The sequence below is a fragment of the Ananas comosus genome, linkage group 4, assembly GCF_001540865.1.
Source record: "Ananas comosus cultivar F153 linkage group 4, ASM154086v1, whole genome shotgun sequence".
Classification (NCBI taxonomy): Eukaryota; Viridiplantae; Streptophyta; class Magnoliopsida; order Poales; family Bromeliaceae; genus Ananas; species Ananas comosus.
Window position 1 is genome coordinate 6,604,294 of NC_033624.1, and position 12,980 is coordinate 6,617,273.

At 35.8% G+C, this 12,980-nt stretch overlaps 2 long non-coding RNA genes across 2 annotated transcripts; one reads left to right on the forward strand and one right to left on the reverse strand.

Annotated features, from left to right (window-relative positions):
- On the reverse strand, positions 3,124-5,428 carry LOC109709707. The gene is made up of 3 exons (XR_002216202.1): positions 4,465-5,428; positions 4,312-4,384; positions 3,124-3,205 (listed from the first exon to the last, which is right to left on the reverse strand). It is a non-coding gene; the product is annotated as an uncharacterized LOC109709707 (long non-coding RNA).
- Positions 6,228-7,630, forward strand: LOC109709708. Its single transcript, XR_002216203.1, has 3 exons — positions 6,228-6,246; positions 6,324-6,386; positions 7,346-7,630. It is a non-coding gene; the product is annotated as an uncharacterized LOC109709708 (long non-coding RNA).

The window sequence follows — 12,980 nt, forward strand, 5'->3', positions numbered from 1 at the left end:
AGTCTTCATATTTACTTTCATTGAAGTTTTGGTTGGCGAAATTTTGTGCCATTATAATATATTCCCGAAAGCTTCTACACAATTGTTTGGCCATGAGCCACCATTTTATCTCTCGTGGAATCGCGTTCATCCTTTCCTCATCGGAATTCATAACCTACCCATATTGTAAAGCCTATAAAGTACAAGTATCGAAACATCAAATTCCTATGATAATATTAGGAGATGAATGTAAATAAATAAAACTATATACGATCTGAAACCAATCAACAAAGTTTCCATATGAATTTATTTATACACAGCTTCACTTGGGCGGGTCCACGCTTTTGTCTTTTATATATCCTTATGAATACTTAAACAAACAAATAAAAGAGTATTATTATAAGAAAACAAACACTCATAAGGTGAACTAGTATGCAAGACTTATGTAATATCATAACAGGGACTTGATAAAGACGATCTTCAAAAAGATTATCTCATTATTTAAATAGTACCCATATCTATGTGGCTTGCATCCATGGTTTTTATCAAGAGAATTGTGAGTGATGTTCGCGCAATTGAACCGTCAATATTACTTCCGCCAGTCGATTGAATATGTTTCGACAAGAATCTAAATATCACTCGAACAACCATACACTCCTGCTAAATATCCCTCAGCTATTGAGCCCTGCCCGGGATGGCTTTATACGTACATCGACCAGTACTTGGAATCAAAAAGAACCTATAGTTAGAACATAATAATTAAGAACTACCATTAAAAAAAAGAGGCCAATAGTCTATCTTAAGAATAATGTGAAAACTTGTTGAATAAAATTCTAACCTCTCCAATTGGATGACATCAACGGTATCTGAACACGGTCCTGCGATTTTTGCTTCTCGTAGCCAATGGTTACAAAATGGACCATATCGTAAAAAGATGGGGGGAATCTTTTCAAAGATGGCATAGCATGTCTCCCACACTTCGAGATTTCTAGACGCTCAAGCTCTTGTACATTCCAGGTTTAGAACAGTAGGCTGCGGAAAAAAATACAACATAAAATCAATTAAAGCTTGCAATACTACCTTCGCGCAAGCACCACTCAATGCATACGACAAGTAGCTGTTGCATCAGAATATGAGAATCATGGCTTTCAGATCCTGTAATCTTATGCTGCTTGAGTGAATACATCGTGATATGTTTGATGAGTAACACATCTGGTACTTACAATTTTTTAAAACTTTTAAGAACATCACCTAGTCTTTCGGAGACATAACGAAACAATGCCGTGTAAGATATACTCATATCTTGAATCTAACACTTTGGGAGGTGAAGTTCGCATGTCGCTATACCGATGTCTTGTAGATCATGTCGTGCCTTACAAATTAATCTTTAAGTTCTTACCATCAAGATTCAACAAGAATGTACCAAGATTATGTCACTTACATTCTTTTCCACGTGCATGACATGCAAGATTATGACGATAAACGATGTTCCCAATAAGTAATGTAAAGAATATACTCTTTTCTTCCATGGTTGCAACTTTCTGTACGTCCTCTTTCCTCTTACCTGTTTGTAATTAACAAACTACCAAAATTGCATTCATAATCTCTTAGTTTGTTGCCAAAATAGCACTTCCGTATAGCATTTAGGTGCTGTTCTATTTCTCTGAGTCCACAACATGACTTCTATTCCTTTATCGAGAAATCTCATGATTGTTATGTTAGGAACCGCGTCTATGTCGCATACAAATTATTTACCTCCATATTTTAAGCCATCGGAGTAATACTATAGTTCAAGATGGGAAGAAGAGCACCTTTGGTATTCCTCCAGCACAGAAATCACCATAAGCTGGAAAGTCATTAATGTGTCACAATAAACCAGCAATGCCATTTGAAAGGTTTCTCACTAGAGTATCATAAGTTTCAACTCCAAAGCTCCCACAATTCTTTAAGGTATTCAATTAAAAGGTTTTGTAAATACACATCAATATTAGTAGAAGGTGAGTTTGGCTGGTAGTAAGCAAAGACAAGATGAAAGAAGATCGTTTCAACTATCATGGAGGTAAATTATATGGATCAAGATAACACGCGCGAGCAACTATAACTAGCATCATATTGAAAAGGTAAAGCCGATCAGTAGCTATAACCAAGTCTGGACCTATACGATGAATCCGATTGAAAAGTGACACATATTGCTTAGTCAAAAGCTTTTCCATGCCGGTTGATCAAGCGGATGTTTCTCACTACACACCTCATTTGTGCGACCTAGCATGCCATTTCATTAAAGAGCAGTGTTTTAGAAGATGTAAACAACCTTTGTAGCTTGGCTTTAGGAGGAAACCACTTAAAACTTTTGGGGTTTTTGTCTCTCTAGTAGATTCCTCGTTGAATCTACTTTAGGAGCTTGCTCTTCACGAGTTTCCATCTTGAAGCACACATGTATGCGAGACAAAAATTAGCACATGTATTATCTTTCCAAATAATACCAGCCGTTAGGGCGAGCATGAATTTTTCATATTTAAGTCTAAGTCCATAATGTACTTTTTAGCCTGATATGAATCTCCTCTGGCAATCTAGAACCAGAAGGAAGCATATTCCTCAACACTTCAAGCAACATAGTAAATGACTTGTTACTCCACCCATTAAGACACTTCAAATGGTATAGAACCAAAATTGCTGTTAATTTACTGTATTTCTCACACCCCTCATACAGTGGTAGTTCGGCATCTTCAAGCAAGGTAAAAAACTTTCTAGCATCTTCATTCATGCCTTCTGTAGATTGTTGTGTAGATTGTTGTACATCAGGACCTTCACTAGATGACTCGTGGAAACAATCATCACCTCCAGCTTCTTCTTCTAGAGTTTGATTATTCATTTGAAAAACTTCACTTAACATATCATGCATATTAGCATTTACATTAGGGACTTCATAGTTATAGATTTTACTAGTGCCCTTTGATGCTTCTCCAAATGCAGATTCACCATAAAAAAACCAATTATTATAGTTTGGACTGATTCCATTACACAACAAATGATCACGCACAACTAGTTTGCTCCAACTATAGGAATTCGTACATTTCAAACATGGGCATGAAATCACTCCATTCTCGCATGCATTTTTAGAGGCAAAATCGAGAAAACTATTTACTCCTTCGTAGTATTCATATGTCCATCTATTCCTTTTGATCCAACTCTTATCCATTATAATAGAGTATCAAAAAATTTATATCTGATTGTCAAGAAAAAAAATTAGTACAATCAAAAAGCAATATGTAACTAAAATCTTATAGAATATACTAAAAAACCAAGTTCAAATAGAACTATTGGAAACAGGAAGTAAAAATTACTCTCTCTCAGCTGTAGCAAAACGAGAAAGGACTTGTAAACTAAGAAAAGAGAAATCGTTAGCAGTTTACATATGAAGAGCTGAATTTCCTATCTAATAACTTATTAGGTCATATTTCAATGCCAGTGTATTGTCTTTCTTGTAAACTAAGAATAGAGAAATCCTTAGCAATTTACATGTGAAGAACTGAATTTCCTATCTTATTAGGTCATATTTCAATACCAGTGTATTGTCTTTCTCTTTTCTTCAGTTAGTTGCCAGTGGAGAATTAAACTTCAGGGTGCATTATAGTGGAAGAGCTTTGTTCTCCCAAAAGTTTTCTAGACATCCTATAGTAACTTTCCCTTTAATGATCATAGGAGTGAAAAAATAAACCTCAAGAAGCCGTTTCCCTTAGGGTCAAGCTGTCAATATATCAGCAAAATACAATGAAGTAAATTACTTCAGCTGCTTAAAAATTGTAGATTTTCCTGATTCACCCGCACCTTCAAATGAAAAGGTAATTAAGACCAGATAAATATTAGTAAAGTTTTTAAATTTCTAGACAGGATGAAGACATGGCCACCAGAGCAAAATTTTCATTTAGTTTCAATTTATTCAGCTTTTTAGGCAATCTACTAATAACCGATGATGCTTTCAACACTGAGAAGTTTAAATTGTCAGCATTATCGAGAATTTTCAAGAAACATAGCAAGAATCTGACACAGGAATCAAGCATATATTTAATACAAACTGTGCTGGAAACATGATTCAAATAATAATGAACTCATAATCAGTCAAAAACAAAAGTTGTATCGGAAAAATCAAAACCAACAACTCGCAGATTGTTAGTAATACCTAAGAAGACCAAAGGAATGACACCAATCATATGGCATATACTTGCCAGTTCTTGAATACCTCTTCTAATTGAGACTTTGCTAATATTGTCCTCCAGATAAGAGGAATACGAGGTAAAAATAAAAATGAACAATTATTATGGGTAGGCATACCAAGAAGTAAAAGCTTATGGATGTGTTGCTCCGCCTTTGTTTCCTGAGCAATTCGGCGCTCAATTTCTGCAGCCTGCATATATTCAAAGAGCAAGAAGCATGAAATCAGTACTCACTTTTGGTTCTCTTGATACCAGGGGTTAAAGAGCATACCTGCACATTCTCTTCGGTATCAGCCTCGTTGAAAGAGTGTGGTCTGCTGCAGGAACAGCCCATGTTTTCCAGCAAAACGGCAAGAATAGACATCATACTATAAATACTTCATTTGATCTTCTACACGAGCCCGTAATGGATGACTCCATTTCTTTGAAATTCAGATGCCGCCTATTAATAGAACTCTAACTGTTACAAAAATGAAAGAGGCTCCGAATTTGCATGTTCGGCGCTGTTTCTACCTCTGTTTCCATATCTGTAGCCACTCTGGTAGAGCATGTGGCTCTAAACATATAAACTAAAATAAAATAAAATCTAAGCCTTGTTTGGTGTTGCTCGTCTTTCTTTTCTTTTTTCTTTTTCTTTTTCTTTTTTTGGTGTAAACACAAATTCTATGTGACTATAAAATATGTTAGAAAAAAAAAAAAATCAAACAATGGCACCAAACAAGGCCTAAAGCTTCTGTTGTGCAGGAAGCAAGAAGCTGCAATGAGATTCTGAGCTCGGAAAACAACTCCAAATTGGAGCTTCTACTTCTGCTGCTGAGAGAAGCTACACACTGCTTCTCCCAAAAGCACTTCTTCGAATAGCACTACACTCTACAGCAGGGCTAATATAACTTCATCTACAGCAGATCCGTGGAAGCAAGAAGCTGCGATGAGATTCTGAGCTCGGAAAAAAAAAAAAAACTATAAATGGGAGCTTCTACTTCTACTGCAGAGAAGAGCTACACAGTGCTACTTAAATGGCACTTAATCGAACAGCACTACACTCTGAAGTAGGGTTAATACAACTCCATCTACTGTAGATCCGCGCATTCCCAAAAAGATCTAACGAAACAATGAATGCAAGCTAAAAAATGATCAGTAACACTACAACCTCAAGAAAAATTGAAGGAAAAAGAAGTGATTAGATCTACTAAATTGCCCAAAGATAAACTGTAAAGATCGGATAAGAGAGTAAAGCAAGANCGCCTTCAAATATTTTCAGGTTCCATGATTTTCCATGTCCTTAATCTTTTATGGATTTCAAATAGTTACTTTTAATATCTTTTTTTCATTTTTCAGCAATCGACTAGGGTTCCTTTATTCACAGAAGTGGCTTAAATTCTGTTGCCACAATTATTTGCGAGTTCAGGTGCCCTTCACAATTTATGCTACAATTGTTTACAGCATTTTGCCAACTTTCTTCACCATTTAAATTGTGATGTCTTCCCATCATGCGATTAATAGATATAGTAGGAAGAGTTATAGTATATGTAAGGTATATCATTTCTGTGTAATTATTCATACATCCTCTTATTTGCATGTCCTTTTTTGTCACTTTATATATACATATTTACTTTGGTGCAGGAGTCAAATTTATCAACAAAAAAAGGGGTTAATCTGGCTTACTGTATTTTATCTCTCCTACTTATGGCCTAAATGTTCTTTTCTTTCTTTTTCACTTGCAATGGATTAGTGTTACTTGATCTTACATTATGCTGAAAATAAGTTTTTGTTGACTAATTTCTGGTGTTAATTTTATTCAGATGATTGTTGAAATAAGTCTTGATCTTACATTTTGCCAAATAAGTCTTGTCTCTCTGTAGCTAAAAGAAAAATTCCTCTGAGAGGTTTTCCTAAAATTTGTGAAAGGAAAACCCTAAATATATACTACAAGAATTGCTGTGAACATTTACTTTTACTAAACCTTATATACGTATTTTTCTTCTTACTTGGATTCCATTTGCGATCAGGCCTTGTGATGGCTTTAGTTGGATCTTTTCTTACCATGCTTGTAGTAAGTACCTTTCCTCACTATTTTCTTCGATATTTGATATTTTTATGCACTAGGACTAAAAATTTCTTTGTGGGCAGACTCTAATTCTGCCATGTGCTTGCTTTTTGGGCATTCTCAAGAGTAAAGTTTCGTGGCTACAGGTTTGATGATGCTTCTTAACTATATCTTGATTTTAATGCAATGATGACTTTTTAAATATGACTTTTTGTGATTACTTTGCTAATTGAAATGGCGTAGTTATTAGTTTAAAGATTCTAGTTTTTGCATTAACTTCGGAAAGGTTCTTGAACAAATTCAAGTCACATGGAGTGGCATTTTCTACAGTTTAAGCTCTAGAGAGCATTAGAAGAGCACCATTGAAGTAAATTAGTTCATCCGCCTTCGGTTGCGATATCTTTACCATCTATAGGTTCATCGGCTTTAATATCGTATTTCCTGATATTCTTAGTGGTGTGATCTGATTTTCCTTTTGTGTCTAGCATATTCATTAGCGATTTTCATAATAATACATGTCATTTGAATATAGGAAAAGGAAAAAAAAAAAAAAAAAACACCAAATGTTGTGGCATTGTGAAGTGTCATTAACTTTAAAGGCATTTCCAAAGGGTGGTAATTATGTAATCATATTCTGAGGTTTAACAAAATGGACACTTAACTAGACATATATTAAAGATCATAACATAGATCATTTATCCTACTAGATGTTTTGCTTCGGAGTTTCACGTACTTATTCTACAAGCAAAAAATCGACCCAATCTAGGTCACCAAGTTAATGTAGTTCAAATTATCTTCCCAGTAACTGTTTAACTGTGACATTTTGATCTTTAATGGATGATTTAGGAATATGATTTCAAGAATGGCTATTTAATGACATGTTTTTTCCAGTTTAGTTACCCTGTAGCACACGAAATTGGGTCGAACAAAGTACAAATGTGTTTCAGTGTAGTTTTATCGATCGTCCATCTCATATTTTGTTCTATGTCTCATGAGAAAAGGAAAGTCAGTAATGCTTCTTGCGAAGATGAAGTAAATAAACTCGAATCACAAAACTAAAAGCATCTCTCTAGCTAAAATTCAGATGACTTTCTTTTTCCTGCAGGCAATATTTTGTATCGTGATTATCGCCGTAGGAGTTGTATGTTCTGCCTTCGGCACGTACTCGGCTCTCTCGAAAATTATACAAAACTTGAGTTGATTCTTTGTATTATCCTACTATTAAGTTTCCTCGTAAATCAAGGTATTGTTGTTCTCTCTTTCTATGGTGTTGCGTGCTATTATTTTCTCTGTAATGGGAACTCAAAAGGCAAAACTATCTGTGTGCATCATCTGTTTTGGGTGAATATATCCAATCAATTTTTGACCATAGTTTGGTTGTTCTTGAGAAGCCAAATTGACAAACATTTTGTATTTAGTTTTCTTCTCTGGTTTTCCATTGGGAACCCTAAAATTCTGCAGCCTGGGAGAGTGTTTGCACTATATAACCATTGTGATAGAATTAGGGTTTTCATTGTGCAAAAAGAACAAGTTTAGGCTTGATCTAATATCCATCAAGCTGTGCTTATGAGTTAGAAACTGTCATCAAATATCAAATAATAAATATGATATTTGCAAGGACGACAAAGCGTTAAAAATATGAAACAACCGATATTCTCCTTAAGCTTCGGCTACCAAATAATGACGTTTTTAATATTTATATTCAACTCGAAGTGAACTAAAAAAGCCACGGTATAAATCTTAAAATATGGATATAAAAACTTCATAAAATTTATATGGTCAGACTCAGTTGAGCTTTAGCTCAAACTAACTCTGTGAGCTCAAACCAAGTTTTACCATTAAAAAAAAAAAAACCAACTGGAATTACAATAGCAGATGATATTTACTTAACAAAAATATCATCCTAATCCAGAAGCATTTATTTATTTTATTGGTTTTAGTTACTACTTACTACAATAACTTTACCCAAATAAAAAGGTACTGCAACAACAAACTCATATATAGAGAGGTTTGTTCATCCTTTGATGTAGATGAAATTTAAATTGTGAACTCTTTGAAACCTGGAGGTTAAACAATCTGATTCATTTATATCCATAATTATAAATGAATCAGATAATAATAGGTTTTGTCGATTTCACCAAATCTTTGGCATATGTTGATAAAATCAAGATATTTTCAGCATGAAGACTCAAAAAGGTTACATATAACTGTAAAAAGAGATTAGAAGAACACTAGGAAACCATTTATTCCACCAATAGTTGTGTATTATATAACAAGTAATTGTTTACCAAAATCAATGAGAGATGTACAAGAACTGAACGAATATACAGTCAATAGAGAAGTATATATTAGCTAATTACAGAAATATTAGTTTGTTATGAACATTTATAGTTAAAAATTAAAATAAAATAAAATTCAGAGGGCGCACGGTGAAGAGTACCTAGACCTCTTAGATTAACAAGTGAAGATAAGCCTCAAGCCCTTGGCTCGGAAGACTTTCCTTTAGCTTGTCCAAAGCGCGGCTCTCCAGCTGCCTAACTCTTTCCTTCGATAGGCCATACATGCGACCAATCTCTGTGAGAGATTTCCGCTCACCGTCATGAATACCGAATCGGTATTGGATTATTTTCCTCTCCCTAGGGTTGAGAATTCNAGAGTACCAGCATCGCCGCCATTGGAGAGGTCGGAGAGAGGAGTGAGCGGAGAGGGGGAGAGGGGACGAGGGTTTTGAGCGGGGGAGGGAGGAAGTGAGAGAGAGAGAGAGAGAGAGAGAGAGAGAGAGAGAGAGATATGGATGGAGAGCTCAGAATTTTTAAATGCTATGTGACTGTGGAGGCCCAATTGTAGCCCAATTGGTAAAATAAGTTAATATAATTGGGCCAATATTATTTATACAAGTAAAAATTATTATTACTATACCAGCAGTTTACTAAATGTTACAAAAAATATAAAAAACTGCTGGTATAGTATACTTTTAGCAGCAGTTAGCTTGACTGCTGGCTAAAAAGCGCTGGTATAATATACTTTTAGCGGCAGTTAGCCTAATTGCTGGTAAAAAAAATGTTGGAAGAAGCTCTATTTGTTGTAGTGATTAAATTAATTTTTTTTCTCGGATCTCATATGGCTAATACCTCATGTATTTATAGATCATAAGAGAGACGTTAATTTTAATCATATTCTGACTGAATTTCACATAAATAGAGATTTATACAGATTAGAATTTATTTTCTAGATTTATTTTTTTATCTCATGTGGATTAGGAATATCTCAGATAATTACCAATATTTATTTCTTATCCCATATGGATTAGAAATATTTTAGATAAGTCCTAATATGGACGAATCCCACCATCTCCTACTTGTACACACTTGGTACTTTATTCATATTTTCTCATCCCAAATATATTCTTATCTCGTTCTGCTTTTCATACGGGAAATGGTTGGTACGATCAATAACGAGAAGAATCAAATATGAGGAGTGTTATATTAAGCCACCATCTAATTAATATAACACTGCCACTCCTAATCTCGTCTATACCCCAAATCACTAAACTACACAAGATCATAGCATCTCTGATCCCATAGAGCAAGATAGATCTCTCTCATCAAAGCGTTTGTTCTCATGATTATATTGACAACAAATATCAACATAATTGCCCAGGCTATGAGTCACAAATCATACGTGTATTGTCAAATAATTTTTCCTTAGATGCCTCATGTCAATCCATTTCAACTTGACTGCTTTCCTAGACATGTTCCGCTGGACCGAATCAATCATGGCCCTTGGATATCATGCTAAAGTAGCATCACCAAGTATTCATTTTATGACATGGTTCTAAGTACCAAAGGATAGGCAAAGCTCACACAGCGACGAAACGGGAATCAATTTCATCACTCTCTAAAAAATAGTCATCGATCTTGCACATACGGTATGAATGGATGCTATGGTAGAGCCACCTCTAAGGACATGTCATGCTCAAAACACCATACGAATGTCGGTTCTGTTGTAACTCAAGACAATAAGGTTCTGTTGTGACTCAAGACAATAAACCTCAAGACAATCACCCACATGGTGCCTTCTGTACATTCGGCTTCATACAAGCCAAGTAGAGTAATGGACCATTTCTACTGTCGACTTCGTACAATCCCATCTTAGCTCATCTAAGGCGATATTTAAGATTTAAACACTTGCCAACTCTTATAGTGCAAAGTATATCACCTACATTACTAATTGCATTTGTGTGATCTTATTTGTCTCATCCTGCTCGCACTCCTAGCGACAGGGCGATCACCCATGTGAGAGGGCTGATCAAGGGTCTCGTGATATTCATTTTCATAAGGATATTGTGCACTAATTTAAAATTCAAAAAAAAGATGTATGATGTCAAATATATTTATTAGTAAAAATATTAATACAAGATATATAAGGGTCAAGTCCTACACAAACCCAATCCTCTAACATGTCTATGAAAAATATCTCTAACAAAGGGTTTGGTAAAAGGATCTGCTATCATATCATCAGTAGAAGCAAATTTAGTTACAATCTGACTTTGTGCAGTTATATCTTTAATGAAGTGATATCTGGTCTCAATGTGCATATTTAGATCTTCCGTGATACTTTGGATTCTTCGCATAAGCTATTGCTGCTTTGTTGTCACAATAGATAATAAGAGCATCATTTGCACGTGCTATTACATTCAAATTTATCATAAATCTCCTTAACCAAACAACCTCTTGTACTGCTGTTGTACATGCAATGTATTCCGACTCCATAGTCGACAAGGAGACACATGGTTGTTTCTTGCTACACCATAAAATAGCAGCTTCTCTGTAATATACCGAACTTTTGAATTCATGAAGTTACGATGTACGTTAGCTTAGAGAGCCATTGGAATCGTTCCAGCGAAGTTCGGGAGTATTCGGGTGATTCGGTGCGCATAGGCGCGAAAACAGAACCCGAAAGGCTATGTTGGATTATGAACTAAATCCAGCATTAGCATGGATGAAAAGATGATGAAAACATATTCGAAAATATGTTTGGAGAGTCTCAGTTCGATTTGAAAAGAATCGAGGTCAAACGAGCGAAAACGAGCGAAAACGGGGTGAAAACAGACGAAGGTTGAAAATGCTGAAAAATTGGCTAAGTCTTGAACTTTGGCCCTTCGGGGACCAGTCTCTCACTGCCTGGGACCGGTCCCAGAGACCCGAAAATGCCCAGTTCGGGGTGTTGCAAGAGAGGCATTGTTGAGGGGCTTATTGGCATTTTGTGCATGAGTTGAGTGTATAGAGAGGATTAGAACCTCTCTCTCCCCCTTTCCCTTACCATATCACCCCAAAAACTCTCCCTCTCTCTCTCTAAAAAGGAAAGGAGAAGAAAAGAAGGAGAAGAAGAAGAAGAAGGAGAAGAAATGAAGGAGAAGAAGACTAAGAAGTAGATCACCATCATCTTCTTCTTCTTCCTTGCAATGGAGCAAGCTTCTTGAGGTAAGCTCCTTGGAGCTTTAATGGTAGATCTTTAGGGTTAAGTTCTTACACTCTAAAGATGATTTTAGTGGAATCCTAGGATGCTAAATAGATGGTTAATGCATGATTCATGAAGTTAAATGATGGACTTTACTATAGTAGCATGTAGGGCTCCAAAAAGGGAGTTTTTGTAAATGTTTGGGTTTGATCTAAACTGACCCTATATAAACCTAATTGAGGGTATAACGAACGCGTTGGTGCACTCGGTTCGACAATCCGACGAGTGTACGCGAAGTTACTGACGTAACGGTCTGTTTTGGTACAGATAGTCGCAGCACGCGAGATAGACGCCCAAAAATCATGAAAATGGATCTGGAGCATCGTGATAACGGGGAATAAACTCCAGAATAGACAGATCGTGGATTGGTGGCCGTTCGGGTGGTCGCGCAAGAGTTCGGGCCAAACCGGTCAACGGGTGCCGCGGGAGGCCGATTGCAAGTGTCGACAAGCAATCGGAACGCGTTAAGAGGTGGGTTGTGCTTACCGAAGCGACTAGGTCGCCTTCATACCAAAGTTTAGTGTGTTTCACTATTGATGCATGATAAGAATGTTAAGTAAGAATGTATGATAAGAATGCTAAGTAAGAATGCACCATAATGATGCTAATAAATGCATATAATGGCATGAGCTAGATACTAAGTAAATGCATGTGAAGTATGCTAATAAATGCAAGAGCTAAATACTAAATGAGTATGTAAGACATATGCTAGATAAATGCATGAGTTAAATGCCAAGTAACATGAGCTAGATGCATGTTTTAGAAATGGATGCATGATTGAAATGCTAATAAAGAATGCATGAGATATGTGCAAAGTAAGAATGCATGAGTTGTAAGCTAAAGTGTAAATCGATGATCATTTGAAAAGAACATAAGTATGTGCATGAGATGCTAAAGAATATATGCATGATTCATATTATGAGAATATGTTAGAATAACATGAAGGTTGAACTTGAGTTAATGAACTCTAAGTAAAGAACTCAATAAATGTGGCTTGTAAAGAATCCTAAGTATAAATAACTAGAATGATGAGTGGCATTAAACCTAGTGTCATTGAACATAGGTTATTCACGAGTGGCATGTCAAGTATAATTCTTAGGTGTGGACAACTAGAAAAACAAGAACATGAGTGGCATTGAACCTAGAGTCAAGTAAACCTAGGTTGTGAACATAGTGACATGGAATCTAGAGTCCAATGAACCTAGGTGGTAAAGAATATT